The sequence below is a fragment of the Poecile atricapillus genome, chromosome 1 (assembly GCF_030490865.1).
Source record: "Poecile atricapillus isolate bPoeAtr1 chromosome 1, bPoeAtr1.hap1, whole genome shotgun sequence".
Taxonomy (NCBI): domain Eukaryota; kingdom Metazoa; phylum Chordata; class Aves; order Passeriformes; family Paridae; genus Poecile; species Poecile atricapillus.
Window position 1 is genome coordinate 66447536 of NC_081249.1, and position 14824 is coordinate 66462359.

Here is a 14824-nt window from a genome sequence, read left to right on the forward strand (position 1 = left end):
GTCAGCTGGAGAGGAGGCTGAGCTAAGAGTGGAGTCAAACAAATTTCCTGCATCTGTGTTTTCCGTGGAAGGTGCAATTCAGAGGCCATTTCCTATGGGAAATGACATTGGCCTTAAGAGAAACTGCAGTCTCTCAGGAGGAAGTTATGAAGCAACTTGAGAAAGACAAATGCAGTGAATTACCAGAAGCAGATGGTATTAATCTGAGGAGCCTCAAAGAAATAAACTGTGAAATAGAAGAGATAATGATGAGGTCTTTCCATGTACTGTGATTGTTACTGGGGGCTTCAAAGTCATTATATACAATTAATTTGATTTTTTTGCCTCATCAGAGGAGGCTCTGTTCCAGAATCTACTGCTTGGATGGGGTTCCTTATGGTTTCTGGACTGGGAGGTTCACAAGGGTGCAGGATGTAAGGGAGGCTGATTCAGTTAGCTTAGACTAGTGTGGCTGTTTCAGAGGGAAACCTTCAGATCTTAAACTTAAGGGCAGACAAAGGAAATGGGGAAAAACTGATTCCCAAATTAAGTCATGGGAAAAAATTTTCAGTGAACGGTTGTTTTCTAGTGTCAAGATGTCGGTAGTGAATAGGGAGTTGAATGAATCTGTAGAAGATATGCAATTGTGGGAACTAAAAGTTGTACAGAAATGGAAAATACTCTAGGCATATTTGCATACATATATGTGGGCTGAGAAACAAAGTGTCAGGGAAGGTAAAAATCAAATAAGTAATGGTTGAGGAGTAGATCAAATATAAATAACATATCTCTTTACAGAGCAGTAACTGGTGAATTCATAACAGGCTCCATGCAGGAAAAATGCAAAATGTCAGGAAAGGCTGAAAAATCCATCTGTGAAGAGGAAACTTTTAGCAACTTCTTTTGAGGAACTCATTAGGTGAGAAATACGTGGTGCTATGCAGCAAATGAGAATTGGAAAGGCAATGGGTGATTCTGGCAGCTGTTCACATGGAAATTCTCTTTAAGCAGGAAAGCCATAAGAGTGAAAAGACTCAGAAATAATTTTCACTGAATCATAACAGTGGCAAAATATTGATAAACATTGTGTTTCTCTGTTATGTCAGTGTGGATGTTTTCTCGAAATATTCAGCTCTGACACTAAAAGGATTGCTCCTCGTACAACTGGACTTCTGCTGTGCATGACTTTTAATGATTTGTGGGAGTTTCTTTTCTATTTTAAGAGCATAAATTAAGAGGATAAAAGGGTGTGGCTACTGGGACAATAACAGAATGAATGGGGGGTAAATTGAAAAAAGTAGAATCCATGAGGTCTGCATTCTTCTGAGGTGGGTTCCTAATTTACGTGCCATAGGCAAGAGGCACAACAGATGTGCTCAGAAAGAGAAATGCAAACTCAGCAAACACTTCTATAATCTTCATTTTTGGATTTAATATATGCAAATAAGAAAGTCCAGCAAGTGGGGGAAAAATATAAAGAACCCCTGGCTTTACAGGTGCAAGCAAATTTCAGAGTAAGAGAAACCTGTCACAAAAGCTTTCTTGCCTAAGTCAGTTTATGGAGAGTATATAGGTCGAAAAAATGGAAGAAAAAGTGAAATTGGATAGAATATAATGGATGATAGGGCAGAAAATGAAAATGTAAAAATTTCAGTATGGACAAAGATTGATTCAGGTTTATGTAAGTTAAAAAGGGGTATTTTTTGGGTTCCGTTAGAGCTCTATTAGGCATCCTCTAAGTGGTCCCACAGTCTTCACTGCTTTTGATGAAAGCTGACAAAAAGGGCACAAGTCCTTTCTATTTCACTTGTCTTGTCAGCCCATTCCCATTTCTTTCCTAGAGCACTTCATCAGTTGCTTTACTGAGAAATTTCTCACTGGTTACTCCTTTGAGACCATTTGGTATCCTGTTGGCCATAGCAGCCTGAATCTTTGATAGAATCCCTCGGCCGTCTGCTTGCAAGGTCTGTTTCTTACGTTCCTCAGCTTGTGAGCTTTTCAAAGCTGTCCTTGTTTGTTTGCCACCTGGCACAGCAGGACGCTGCCTATGGCTTTTAGGTGTAGGGATCTCTTTGCTCAGAAATGCTTGTAACCTGTGTATGCTCCTACAGAAAATCCTGAATTGGGAGTTTCTGGTCTCCATTCCTGTGTGCAGTCCAATAGCATACCACAAAACTGAGAGGAAAGAAATAATGTGATGATAGGTACTTCCTTGTGGCTTCAGAGATGATGTGCAACCAACGATGTGAACAGCTTAATTTTGTGAGTTCCTGAAACCTTTATCACAAAGCTAGAGATGGTGAAATATTTGAAATGCTGCATCCTGTTCCTTTTAATGAGACTTTCTAAATCATTTTGGGTCATATCCATACATAGTTTTCCTGCTGTCCTTCTTGAAGTTCTACAGTTGTTGGTCTGACTGATTTATCTATTTTGTTCTATTTTAGCATAATTTTCAAAGGAAAAACCCCTATAAAGCTGCATTTTTGTGATGTCAGCATCTTTTGCAAGAGATTAATAAAATGCATCTGATTGGATTTTGTTATGCAGTTTTGCTTTATTAGTGGATTTAAAGCATCTTTTGACCCAACAGCTGTGAAGTTAGGGAAAGGAGGAAATAGAGCCATACTTCTCTTGCTCCAGTGGGACTGTAGAGACAGCTTGCTGAGTCAACCAGCAGGATGCTCAGTACTTTAACTAGTCCAACTTGCTTACAGTTCTTATGATCTGATTTACTGAGTGATGCCTCCACCTGAATTAAGGTACAAACGAGACCATATGCCAAAGTCAGTACTATAGATCTTGACAGTAAATGTGAGCAAGAGAGAAAGAAATGGGAAAGGGGGAGAGAGAGGAAAGGAGAGATTAGGCAGAAGATATTCACCATCCATGGATCCCGTGGGGTCCCACTGGTCCTTCTTCAGTCTGGTCTTCTCAGTGGTGGGGATCCCAGGGCTGCTCAAGCTTTTCACTATTTATACATCTTACAAACAAAGGAATTAATGCTCACTGGCTACACAGTTCTCCCATTCTACTGATTAAATTATCTCCTTGCTTGCAGTGCTAAGTAGTCTGCATGCTCAATCTTTCTCTTCTTTTGAGATTGTAGGTTTCTTGAGTTGGTGGATTGTGAGCAATCTCTCCCCATTGGAATTAACTTTTGCCTAGTTGGGGCTAATTTCAGCAAGCTGGCTTTCAGTTTAGCTGAACTGGCTTTCCTTGTGAATTCTTCTAACCCATTATCAGCCCAGCTTATTTCCTTCTTCTTATACCTGAGAGAACACTTGGACAATAGTACCACCTTTATCTTATCTCAGATTCCCATCAGGTGGTTTAATTTACAGTCCACATTTCAGGAATCCAGAGGAATTCAGAGGCATATTCAAGGGGTGGTTTGGGTGGTCACAGAGGAGCAGTTGCCTCTTCACCCAGTTTGCCCCAGTGGGCAGACTCTTTCAGTGGCTGCAGATGCCATCTGTCCCATAACTTGGGGTGACCTTTTCACAGTCTGCCATGCTGGGAAGTTTTGTCTGGATGCATTACCCAGGATGTACTAACCACACTTCACCAGGCCTGCAGTTAGCCCATTCTGAGCTTATCTCAGATCAAAGTCCTTCTGTCATATTGAAAGTGTTTGAGAAAGGTGATTGTGGTCTCCTCAGAAAGATGCACAACTTCTCTCCAGACACATGCTGTATCTGCAGGAAGAGGGAGGCCTTAAATATTGCTAGGAGAAATCTTTTCAGTTGGGATTTTTATTTCCCTGCAGAAACCTGGCTGCTCGTGCTTTCTGTGCTTGCTCTCTACCTTTTAGGGGAGCAGCAGCTCAACAGGTCATGAACTGCCTCTTAGCTCCCTGTATGGCAATGAAGATTGGTTAACTGTAAACTATTTCAAGGTTAGTGAAGTAAATTTGGGAACAAGTTCTGTGGCAAGTGGTCGATATTTCTCAGAAATTGTAAAATTTTAACTTGATCTATAGTATCAGAAACCTGTAGATTTTTAGGTTAATCTCAGTGTGTCTGGTTACCTTATCTGGACATTTTAATTAAGTTCAAATGCAGATGTTAGGCTGGACTTTCTTTTGCCTGGTTATCATCATGAAGTTAACATGACACAGGGATCTGTTAGGGATGTGAAAGGCAGCAGGCAGCTCCTTCTGAAGTGAGTGGGGATATTTCCAGAAGGGACATTTCTTATTTGGAAGTTAAAACTGTCTCTTCTTAAAAAAAAAAAAAAAAAAAAAAATCCGTTTAATGTAAATATATACTATCCTGTGGTCAAGCTTTATGTGAGAGCAGATTTATACAGAGAAATTGAAAGGAAATGGCAGAAGCTGTCTCTTGCTGGATTCTGTAACAGTAAGCGGCCACACAATGGAGAGCTGCCAGCTTGAATCTCTGGTCTTTTCTCCATTCTTGAAAAGTGCTCTATCATTTTATAGCATATCAGTTTCCAGGGTACCTTTCTGCATCTTTTAGATGTTGACTATTTTTTCCTTTATTACAAAGGATGTACAGAAAAACAGAATTCATATTCTAAGGAGTTTAAATGCCTCAGAAAACTATTTTGTACAGATGTAAAAAGCTGAAACTCATACATTAGGTGCTGGAAAACAAGGTATTTGAAAGGTTAAGATGGATACATGTCTTACATCTACAAAGACTATATCTATTAGAAGGAACAGCACTTTAGACATAAGGAAAGAAACATAAAGAGGAAAGGAACAGAGTGACAAACTATGGCTGCTGAGAGAAATTTTGACAGAGCATTTAGCTAAGAAATAATCTCCCCAGAAAAACATCCTCTGAACAAATAAAACAGGGGCAGATAAATTCAAAATTTTGTTCTGAGATGTAATGCCAATAGTTGGGACTCTTGTTTATTTTCTTGCAGCTCTTATAGTGGGTTTTTCTAGGGAGCATTAGCCAATTCTATGGGGCAAGGGCCCAACATTGCATGTCCCTGGCAGCGCTACTCTGCAGCAGAAAAGGGGGCATGGGGATAGGAGACATGTGGGAGGATGGCAACACTTCTTTCTCTGAGCTGGACAGGGCTCCATGGTTTTGACTACAAGCAATGCAGACAGAGAGAAAAGCCAGCATTAAGAAAGGAGCTATGAGAGTGGCGATATTGACAGGCCCCTGCACCAGCTGCAGAGATGTCCTCGGAGCCCTTAGGCAGCTCATCTGAGATTCCCGGCCAGTTTTCTTCAGTGCGTTGGTGACACAGCATTTGGGAAGCCTCTATCCTGCTCCTGTAGGAGCACTTGGGGTGTCCTGGAAGTGTGAGCAAGCAGTGATGGGAAAGGCAGGCTGCTCAGGAGCGCTGCTTTCCTTGGAGCAGGGCCTGATTTTCAAACCAAGAGCATAGAGGCAGCTGCAGCCCCTGCCAGCAACCCTGCACAGCACAGCCTGGAGCAGCTCCCAGCAAGTTCCTCAGCCCTTGCCAGCTGTTTGTCACTGATCTGGCAGCTGGCTTTGTGCCTGCCCTGCCCGCCCTGCCTCCGGCCAGCTGGCCCTGCCGAGGACAGGGAGCTGGGAGAGGCTGGCTGGGAGCAAAGCAGTGGCCATGTCCCACAATGGGCAGAAATAGAGGATGGTCAGGAGGCAGCAGGGGGTCTTGAGCTGAGTCTGTGCAAAAAGAATGACAAGAACAGAATGAAAAAATAGAGCAAGAATGAGAGTATTGAAATATGGGCTTGTCTCCATTTATTTTTGCCGTTGCTGGTGAGTAAAAACTTTTTGTGTTTGTGGAGGAAAGAGCTGGAGATCTCCAAGACACAGCTCTCTACAGAGGGGTTTGTACGTGGGGCTAATGTGGACAAGGGGATGTCATCTGCTGGAACGTGTTATGCACAGTAGGAATTGCAATTGGTTACAACTTCTGAAAATAATTTTGGAGAAGGAGAGCTAATTTATGCACTTGGGTACTGTGATGCAATGCCACTCAGTGTGGTATCTGAGTGCATTTCAGCTGTCTTCAGCTTCTGGGACTGACACATTCACAAATAAAGTGAGACAAGTGGAAGTTGGAGAGGGTTTGCTAGGGAAGACTTTCCAAAATTAGATCCTTCCCCTGCCTCACAGCTCACCCCACCCCCGTGCGTTTTTGTAGGTTTTCACTCTAAATTTAAACATGCACCAGAGAAAAGAAGCAATGAGATCTCGGGGTCAAAGGGTGAACTCTGCTTGTTGCAACATCTGTTCTTGCTTGCACAGGGACTTTACATGGGTGTAAGGAAGAGAAATCAAAAGAAACACTTAAAAAATGATCATGAAATTCTGGAGAAAATAATTTCTTGTTCCTGCCAATTCTCCCCTCCCTCTGCCCTTGCTCTTTTGGAAATCCTCAGTCACATTTTTGACTCAGTTGTAAGGGGTGGATTTGAGGAGACTGTGACTAAATGCAAATTGGCAAAGGAGGGAGAAAGGGATTTTAGCAAAAGAAAATAGTTCCCATTTTAATAGAAAAAAATCAAGCTTCCCTCTTCAGAAGATTTCATAATACATCCAACTGAGGAGACGGCATATGGTTTACATAATGAGTTGCAGCTTTATTAATATGGAAAGCAAAATAAATGAACCAGATGCATTTTTTTTTGTGGCTTTCAGTGGAGCTAGGCCTGAACCTAGGCTCTTTGATTTTCATACTCAGCCTGTGTCTTGCCACCCAACCCTCTGAACTCTCTGCCCAGGTGCTGGACTGATGTAACAGGGAAACCTTCTAAACTAATATCACCAGCTCATACACTGATTATTGAATTTCAGAGTCCAGTTTTGCCCAAAGCAGTGAATTCTAGAGTAAAGGCAGATCTGGTCTGTAAGATAGTTAGAAAACTTTTTTCTGAGAATGCTAAGATTAATGAAGAGAGAAATTCAGCATAGTAGCCAGTGTTTAGATGGCAAAATAGAGAGTTATCTGCAATGTGATTGCCAGGAGAAAATTCAGCAAGTGACTAGTTGATATGATAGTCACTGTCAGAGGTCTTGACATCCAACACTTGCCTGTTATAAAGCTGGTTAAAGGGCAGGACACAGCTTTAAAGTTCTTACTCATAGAAAGGAATGCAAGGTAAGATGGCTTTATCATCTTTTCAGGTATTAAAACCTGTGTTTTTCACCCAGAATGGAATCATTTTTCCTACTTAAATTCATGTTGCATCTTCACTTGCCATCATAGTCTCATACTTAGCCATTGACTTCACTGGGAGTAGACTGACCTGTTTAAAATCATTTTTCCACTACAAATTTCTGCTTTGCTTTTGATCTTTGCATCTTTTTATTTTAGCTTTGCATCTTCACATGCAGATGTGCAAGAGCTTTATCTCAAGCGTTTGATGTTTCAATTCCGACTCTGTCTCAGCTTAGTCTATGAGTTATGCTACAATGAGCAGAAAATTTCTCTTTTGCCAGATCAACCCCTCTCTGCATTAATCTTGTGATTGTTATTATTATAATTTTTTTCACAACTGAAGATTTTAGTTCATTAGAAAGAAATTCCAGTGAGATTATCTGGCCGTTACCTCCAACATAGCTGAATAGGAAAAAAAAGTGTAGGGCAAGCCCATTGTACCTCATGTGTTAACTGATGTCAATAAACTGTGTTGTACACATCCACTGTTCACAGTTTATTACAGTATTCCCCAGCCAAACCTCTCACTGTCCTTTCTGAATGCCAGGCTTTGCAGTTGTCTGACTTGGCTTTTTTGGTGTGCAAACATTATGCTAAGAACATCTGTCCAGCAAAGTCAGAAATAGCAGTGCACTGATTTCCTCAGTTCTGCCTCACAAAAATCTGCACAGTCCATTAACAAAGTGCATGCCATGTTTCCATTTAGTATGGTCCAAATAATGTTTGCTCCATTAGCTCCTCTGGAAGAAATCAATAACATGAGTTTAATCTAAATAATACTAAATATGTGTGGAAAGAAATGAAAACAGTTGCATACATTTTCATGTAAGTGAATACTGCCCTTGCTAATGGTAACAAATCTCTTCTCATATGGTGTTTTCAGTGAAGTTTCACAGCTTCACATCTCTGCTGAGGGCCTAAATGGGAATCCACAGGCTGTGAGGTTTCAAGAGAGGCAGAAGGAGTCTTTTGTGCTGAGCAGCCCAAGTAGCCATAAGTGGAGATACTTCTACACAGAGAACAGCAGGCTTAGTGGGGCCATAGGATCACAGAATATCTTGAATTGGAAGGGACCCATAAGGATCATGGAGTCCAATTCCTGATGTCTATCAGGAAGACTAAGCCATATAATTAAAAGCATCATCCGGGTGCTCCTTTTATTGTCACTGTTGCTGTGACCACTTCCTTGGGGAGTCTGCTCTTAGTGGCTGACTGACCACCCTCTCAGTGAAGAGCCTTTTCCTAATGTCCAGCCTGAACTTCCTCTTTCCTCATGTCCTATCACTGGTCACCACGGAGAGGAGATCAGCACCTGCCCCTCCTCTGCCCCCTGTGAGAAAGCTGTAGACTGTGGTCAGGTCACTGCTCAGCAATGTGGTTACCCCTCAGCCTTCTCTCATCCCAGCTGAACCAACCAAATGATGTCAGCTGCTCTCTCTAAGTCTTACCCTCAAGGCCTTTCCCCAACTTGGTCACCTCCCCTGCACACACTCTGATAGTTTGACACCCTTCTTATACTGTGGCAAGCAAAATGACACACAGTTCTCAAGGTGAGGCCACAGCAGCGAGGAGCAGAGCTGAAAAATCACCTCCCTCAAGGAGCTGCAATTGCTGTGCTTGATGCACACAGGTTGGGCCTTCTGGCTGCCCAATTTGGTTAGCCAGTTTTCAGACTGGTCTTGGCTGCTGTGCTACCATGGACTAAACAGTTGTCAAACTACAATTGTTTTCTTGTCTAGGTGCCCTGGAGAAAAAGCAAGGTAGGAAACAAAAAATGCATCACTGAAGAGTGGTTCCAGCATCCTCAGCTGCCAGTGCTAAAGCACATGAGTGTAATTTCCCTAGAGGAATCTATTTTTAATGATCATGAACCAACAGACATAACCAGGAATGAGCCAAACACACATATCTGTGCAAATGCACACAGCTACAAATACAAATCTCATCTCTAATGGTGCATTATCATGAGGAAGAGAGGGTTAGTGGCACTGGGGAAGGTCACCTGTTTGTAATACTGAGGGTGGGAAAGGGGCTTGTACCTTCTGTCATCGTGCTGCTCTCTGCAAGGCCTCTGTGCTCAGCACAGCAGCACCATCTTAGCTGCCAGCTTGTGTGTTTGGTTGCTCAAATACACAGGACCCAAACACTCAGTTTTGTGTATGCTGAGATGGACAACTAAATATTTTCAGTCCTGTTCCTTGTACCTCCTGAAACAATGAGCATTTTTCTTTTGAGCGTTTTCTCAATGGCTGTAAGACCTTTTTCTTTTCTGTTATGATTTTCGTTTTTTCTTCTTGAGAAACCATCTATCCCCAGGTCACTATTCTGGTTTAATCTTCCCCTGCCTACCCTGCCAAGATAAGCTCCATTTCAGAATGGATCACCATAAATCTTGTATTTAAACATATCGACAAAAGTAGAAAAGAGTTGGACTATCTGAAGCGTCAGAGAGATCTTGCAATCTCTTTTACCTTTGGTATAAGAACAGGCAATTGCTTGATCCCAATGCATCCTCTCCCCGCCTGATCTGCTCATCTCTGTCTATTGCACTATAACAATCTCTTGTGTGAAGAAATCTTGAGCTGTGAAAAGAGATAACAACTATATTCCATGGTTCACTGCTGCTCTTCAAATAGTTTCTATAGCTTAGATAAAGTGGTGTGATTATACTTTCCCTGTAACTCACCCTTTTCAAGCTCTTGATACCTGTGTTCAACCAGATTGAAAAATGGCTGAAGTATATGACAAGGAAAAATATATGATTGTCAGTGTCTTAATTAATGCAGGGTAAAACATGGATAAATGGAATGGAGAGGTGGAATTTGGAATAAGGAGTTGATTTTTGCAATCTTTTTCAGTTGCAATGTTTTCTTAGTGTAAAACGGAGACAGAAAATTTGAGATTTTATTGATATTTATAAAACCAGCCTGTTTAATTTCTCAATTCACAAAACTAATCTTGGAGTCAAGTTTAAAATTGGGAAGACCAATGTTTGAAACTTCAAAGTGCTTTCCTGTAAAAGTGGCTAAAAATTAATTCTGCTTACTGTGTATTCATTCAGTTGTTCACCATGCTGTTCAGTACTGAGTGAGTGTGGATGCACACTCTAGCTCAGGACTCTGAGTTTTGAGGATCTTGACAGCTTTCTCCTAAGGAGAGCTAGTGAAAAATTTCCCCAGACTGCTGCTAAACAGAAATTCTTGCTGGTTGGACCTTTTAAAAAGTCTTTAGGTGCTATAAATGAAAACCAGTTTTCATTAGCTGAACACTGATTTGATTTTAGCAAAATGTTAGTTCAGCACAGGGATATTTCCCATGCAGAAAATGACAGAGTTGGAAAGTTTCATCAGCTGTACCTTGGTGGGATTTTCAGTATTTTCCACCTACTTTTTAGACTAGCAATGCTCCATCCTGTGTCACTTTTTGCTGTGATTAACAATCTCAAGTTAATTGATAATGTGATGTGAAAGGATAAAATGATAGTTGACCATTGTTACAGCCTGAGTCATGGGATAAAAAAGGGTGTGATGGGCAATATACAAACATCAGATTTTGTTTTGGTGTAGCAGAAGAAAGTAAAATCCAGCTTGCAGAAGCCATACAGAGGAGTAATTCACAGCCATAGCTCTGTGGGCTGCCTGCAAGCTCTGGAGCCAGAGGTGACCTGAAGCTCAAGGCTGACATGACTGCTGCAATGGCTGAGCAAGCTCCAGCCTGACCTCAGGTCTCCACTGCACAGAGAGCAGCACTGAGAAATGCACCATGACAGCTCTTTTAGCACCATCCTTGTCCATATGGTCAGGACCAGTGGACTGATCTCAAAGGAAATGTCTGCAGGAGGGACCCCCTGAAGCACCTCTCAGTGCTGTAGGTAGAAGTTGAGAACCTCTTCAGGAGCAGTTTGAGGTTCGAGCCACCCTGAGACCCTAGCAAGGAAATGTACAGACATTGAAATGGCATGTTGGTTTCTGTGGTCTAAACATCATGTGAAGGTCATGTACATAAGATGTAGTTGTCCCATCACTTCCCTTAATTCCCTTTGTCACATCCTCTAAGCTTCTCACTGGGTGTCTTGGGCACAGTTTTTCTAAAGAATGTTTATTTTGTCTCTCCAGTTCTGCTACTAAAATTTATAAATTTTTGTCTCTAAAATGTATTTAATTTTCCCATGACCCCCAAATAAGCTGGTTCCATTTTAGGCATTTAATCTGGTTTTCACAGGATATCTTATACTGAGGTAACCTCTACATGTTTCCAGTTTCAGGGTCCCCCCTGAGCTTCCTTTCTTCCAGGCTAAACAACCTCAGCTCCCTCAGCTGCTCCTCATAGGAGCTCTAGACCCTCCACCAGCTTTGTTGTTCCATGAATATTACTGTTGTCTGGCACCCCTTCTGTTTTGGGAGCTCACAGGATCACAGAGCAGCTCCCCTGTGAATCCAGTAAGCGGTTTCCTTGGCATCCCCGTTACAAAGTGTGGAATTACCACCTCTTACTCCTAGCACGGCAGAGACTTCACTTTTGCAAGTCAGAAACAGCACAATATTTGCTTTGAGAACTGTGCTGCCAGTCTTCTAACTGGGATTTCAGAGGTTTGAGGGTGTGAAACTGTACATGATAAAATAGTAAGCCTGACAGCATCCTGCACTTCTGCTACTTGTAGTGGGAAGGATCCTACCCATTCGCTTACTCAAAAATTTTCCTGTGCAGAAAAAATATTTTTAGCAGCATTTTATCAGCATGTGTTGGAAGGGGTTCACACATATTATATCACTTCTGTCACATAGCGATTGGATCTGTGGCTGAATCTATGAACAAATACTGAGATATAATGAACAACCTAATGTGGAAAATATGTTTGAGCCATTAAATAAAATTGAGAACTGGATCTCACTGTGTAAGTCTGTGTTCTGTGTTTACCTAGAGCAAACAAGCAGGAAAGGGAAAGCATTCAGGTGGAATGTGGATGAAAGTAATTCAACAAGGGTTACTGTAAATACTGTAGAAAATCTCTGGTGAAAGTGGATTATATTCCTATTACAGAAAGATTCTAAGTTCTGCAACACTAAGACATGAAATAAAGAGAAGCAATAAAATAGTTTGGCTTAACAACATTGAGTATACATTAAGGAAAGAAGTATGTCTGTACTTTGTACCATAAGTACCTTCAACAGCTTTTAGAGAAGATACAGAAGCTATTTCCAGTCTTCTTTCAGGGGTGGCAAAAATTCCTTTCAAATTAGGCTACGCAGGTTCTTTCAAGCAGAAAAACACATCTTTTTCAACAATACATTATTTTCAAGAATAGGCAGACATCTGTTTGTTTCCAGGTTCCACAAAGCCAATATACTGTTTTTTTAATATTTAAAAAAATTTCATTTTCCATTGCATATGTGTAAACATTTCTATACACTTAATATTTCCAAATATCTATGGGGAAAGCCACTATTAGGAAAATAATGCCTGTTTTATTATTCATAGTTTAATGAAAACTGCATAAAATCCCTTTTGAGTACAAAAAATTCGTCAAGGTGCATTGTTGTTGTTGTTGTTGTGGGTTTTTTGGGATTTTTTGTGGCTTAATTGGGTTGTTTTAGGGTTTTTTTTTTAAAACATTAAGTTCATTACAGTGCCTTAACTATTTCATGTTCACAAAGGAACTGGCTTACAATCTAATATGTAGTTTTGGTAGGGAAATATTAGACTTAACTAGAATTACCACATTCCTTCTTTTTAGACTTACAGGTGTTGATTGCTGCATAGGACTGGAGATGTTCTTTATTTTTAAGAGAAAAGGGGCACTTATTTATGGAAGGATTCCAGCTCCATTTTGGTAGGGTTTTTTGTGTATCTGCTCCCTGTTATGTCCAACAAATGGTGAAAATCCATCTAACTGATGTAACAGGAGATGAAGAATACTTCCAAAGGACATAGAGGTGCTGCTTAGTGAGATGCATGCTCTGCATCCCAGGCCACTGGTGTAAGTCAGCCATGGCTGACCACAGCATCTGCTATGTGAGAGAAAAATGTGGCAGCAAACAAATCTTGCATGAAATTATACTTTCTTAAACCTGAAAATAGTGAACTCTTCTTTGCATACTTTTTCTTTGCTTTTTTTCTCTCTGCTCTTCTACACGTAATTTAAAAGTGAAAACATACAACTAACAGCCTAACTCTGCCCATTTACTCAGCTGTATCTATTTAATCAATTTAAATTGGAAGGAGTTAACCAATTTTCAAAGATAAATCCAGGAACAGTGCAAAGTATTGAATAAATAAAGATCTAGTTTCATTTTTGCTCCATAAAAAAAAAAAAAAGTGTGAAGATAAAATTTTAGTAGAAGAAAAAAAGAAAGAATAGGGAACATGGTGGGTTTTTACTTAGATTCTTTGTCTTTTAAGGCCACAACAAAATTAACAAGCCCTGAAACAAAACTGAGAGTTTATATTAATGGCTTCTGGCAAACTGTCAACTGATATTAACTTTATCATTCAACTCAATGTCAGCTAGAAAAAGCTTCAGGATAGGGCATTTGAATGTTAGAATCCTGATTAACAGATTAAATGAATTCCACTTTATCTTTCAGCCCAGTACAGTGGACTAGGACACCTGACTTACTAATCTTCTCTGACTTTAGGGTAAGTATCACTGACTGCAGCTTGGACTCAGACCTTCATAAGACAGCTGAAGACAGCATGGCAGATAGATTAGCTGCTGTTTTCTAGCAACTATTTTGTTATTTTGGCTTTGGCTGGCCAGTTTAGATCTCATTAATGCTAATACTGGAATAGGCTCATGATACACTATCCTAATTTATGTTTCACGTGGACTGAATTTTCTTGGAAGCTGAGGTTGTTAAATATTTATATTATGTTAGCATTTAATGTCACTAAGCTTCATGGTCCTGTCTTGCTATCTCTTGTAAAAATATTTAGTTCATGCAATCCTTCTCCTAAGGTGGTGCTGCATTTTATCAACAACAGGAAGCAATATGTTTTCCAGTCCTGGCCAATGACTTGCTTGTTATTATATACTCAGTCCCATTTTTGAATCTGAAAATTTTAGAGATTGCCAAAATACCAGCAAGTTTTGTTAATTCCATTGTTAAGCAGGCACTGTTTCATAACTAGCATTGCAAGGAGGTTTGCAGTTTTCTCAGGGATGTTTTTTTTTACAACAGCCATTTCCAAATTTCAGATCCCTTAGGGTTTCAGATGCACTTAGAATTCAGATGCAAAGCAGAGGCTTTCATGCAGGTGTGTGAACAGCTGGGTGCAAAATACAAAAGACCATTTTCACAATAAATTTTGGCTTATGCTTGGAAAAGGAGCATGGAAATAATAATACATGGAAATGTGTAAAATTATTCTGAGGTCAAAGCATCATTCTCAAATGTCCCTTCTTTAGATAGATGAGGTTATTCCTAACCTCTTCTTTTCTGTAAAGAATTACCATGGCATTGAGACAGGTCCTATTGTGGCAGGACATCTGGAAGCAAAAATTCATATTGGTATGAATTTCAGGAGGAGATTCCTCATACCACCTTAAACTGTCTCTACTTGCCAAGTTAATAATTCTGAACTCTATGGACAAAAGAGAGAAACAAGCATTTTAAACCAGCAGATATCTATTTTAAGTGTTTGCCTTAGAACAAGAGGAATTGTGGTCTTGAAACTCTTGTTTATGTCCTTTGTCAGTAATAGGAACCGAGGA

The 14824-nt window shown here is 40.4% G+C and overlaps 1 long non-coding RNA gene across 1 annotated transcript in view; it reads left to right on the forward strand.

The window, feature by feature from the left end:
• The first annotated feature begins 5532 nt into the window (after positions 1 to 5532).
• Positions 5533 to 14824, forward strand: part of LOC131590342 (uncharacterized) — a 37835-nt gene continuing 28543 nt past the window's right edge. The window contains exons 1-2 of the long non-coding RNA XR_009280072.1: positions 5533 to 5708; positions 13698 to 13749. This is a non-coding gene — a long non-coding RNA (uncharacterized LOC131590342). The remainder of the gene's footprint in view (positions 5709 to 13697; positions 13750 to 14824) is intronic.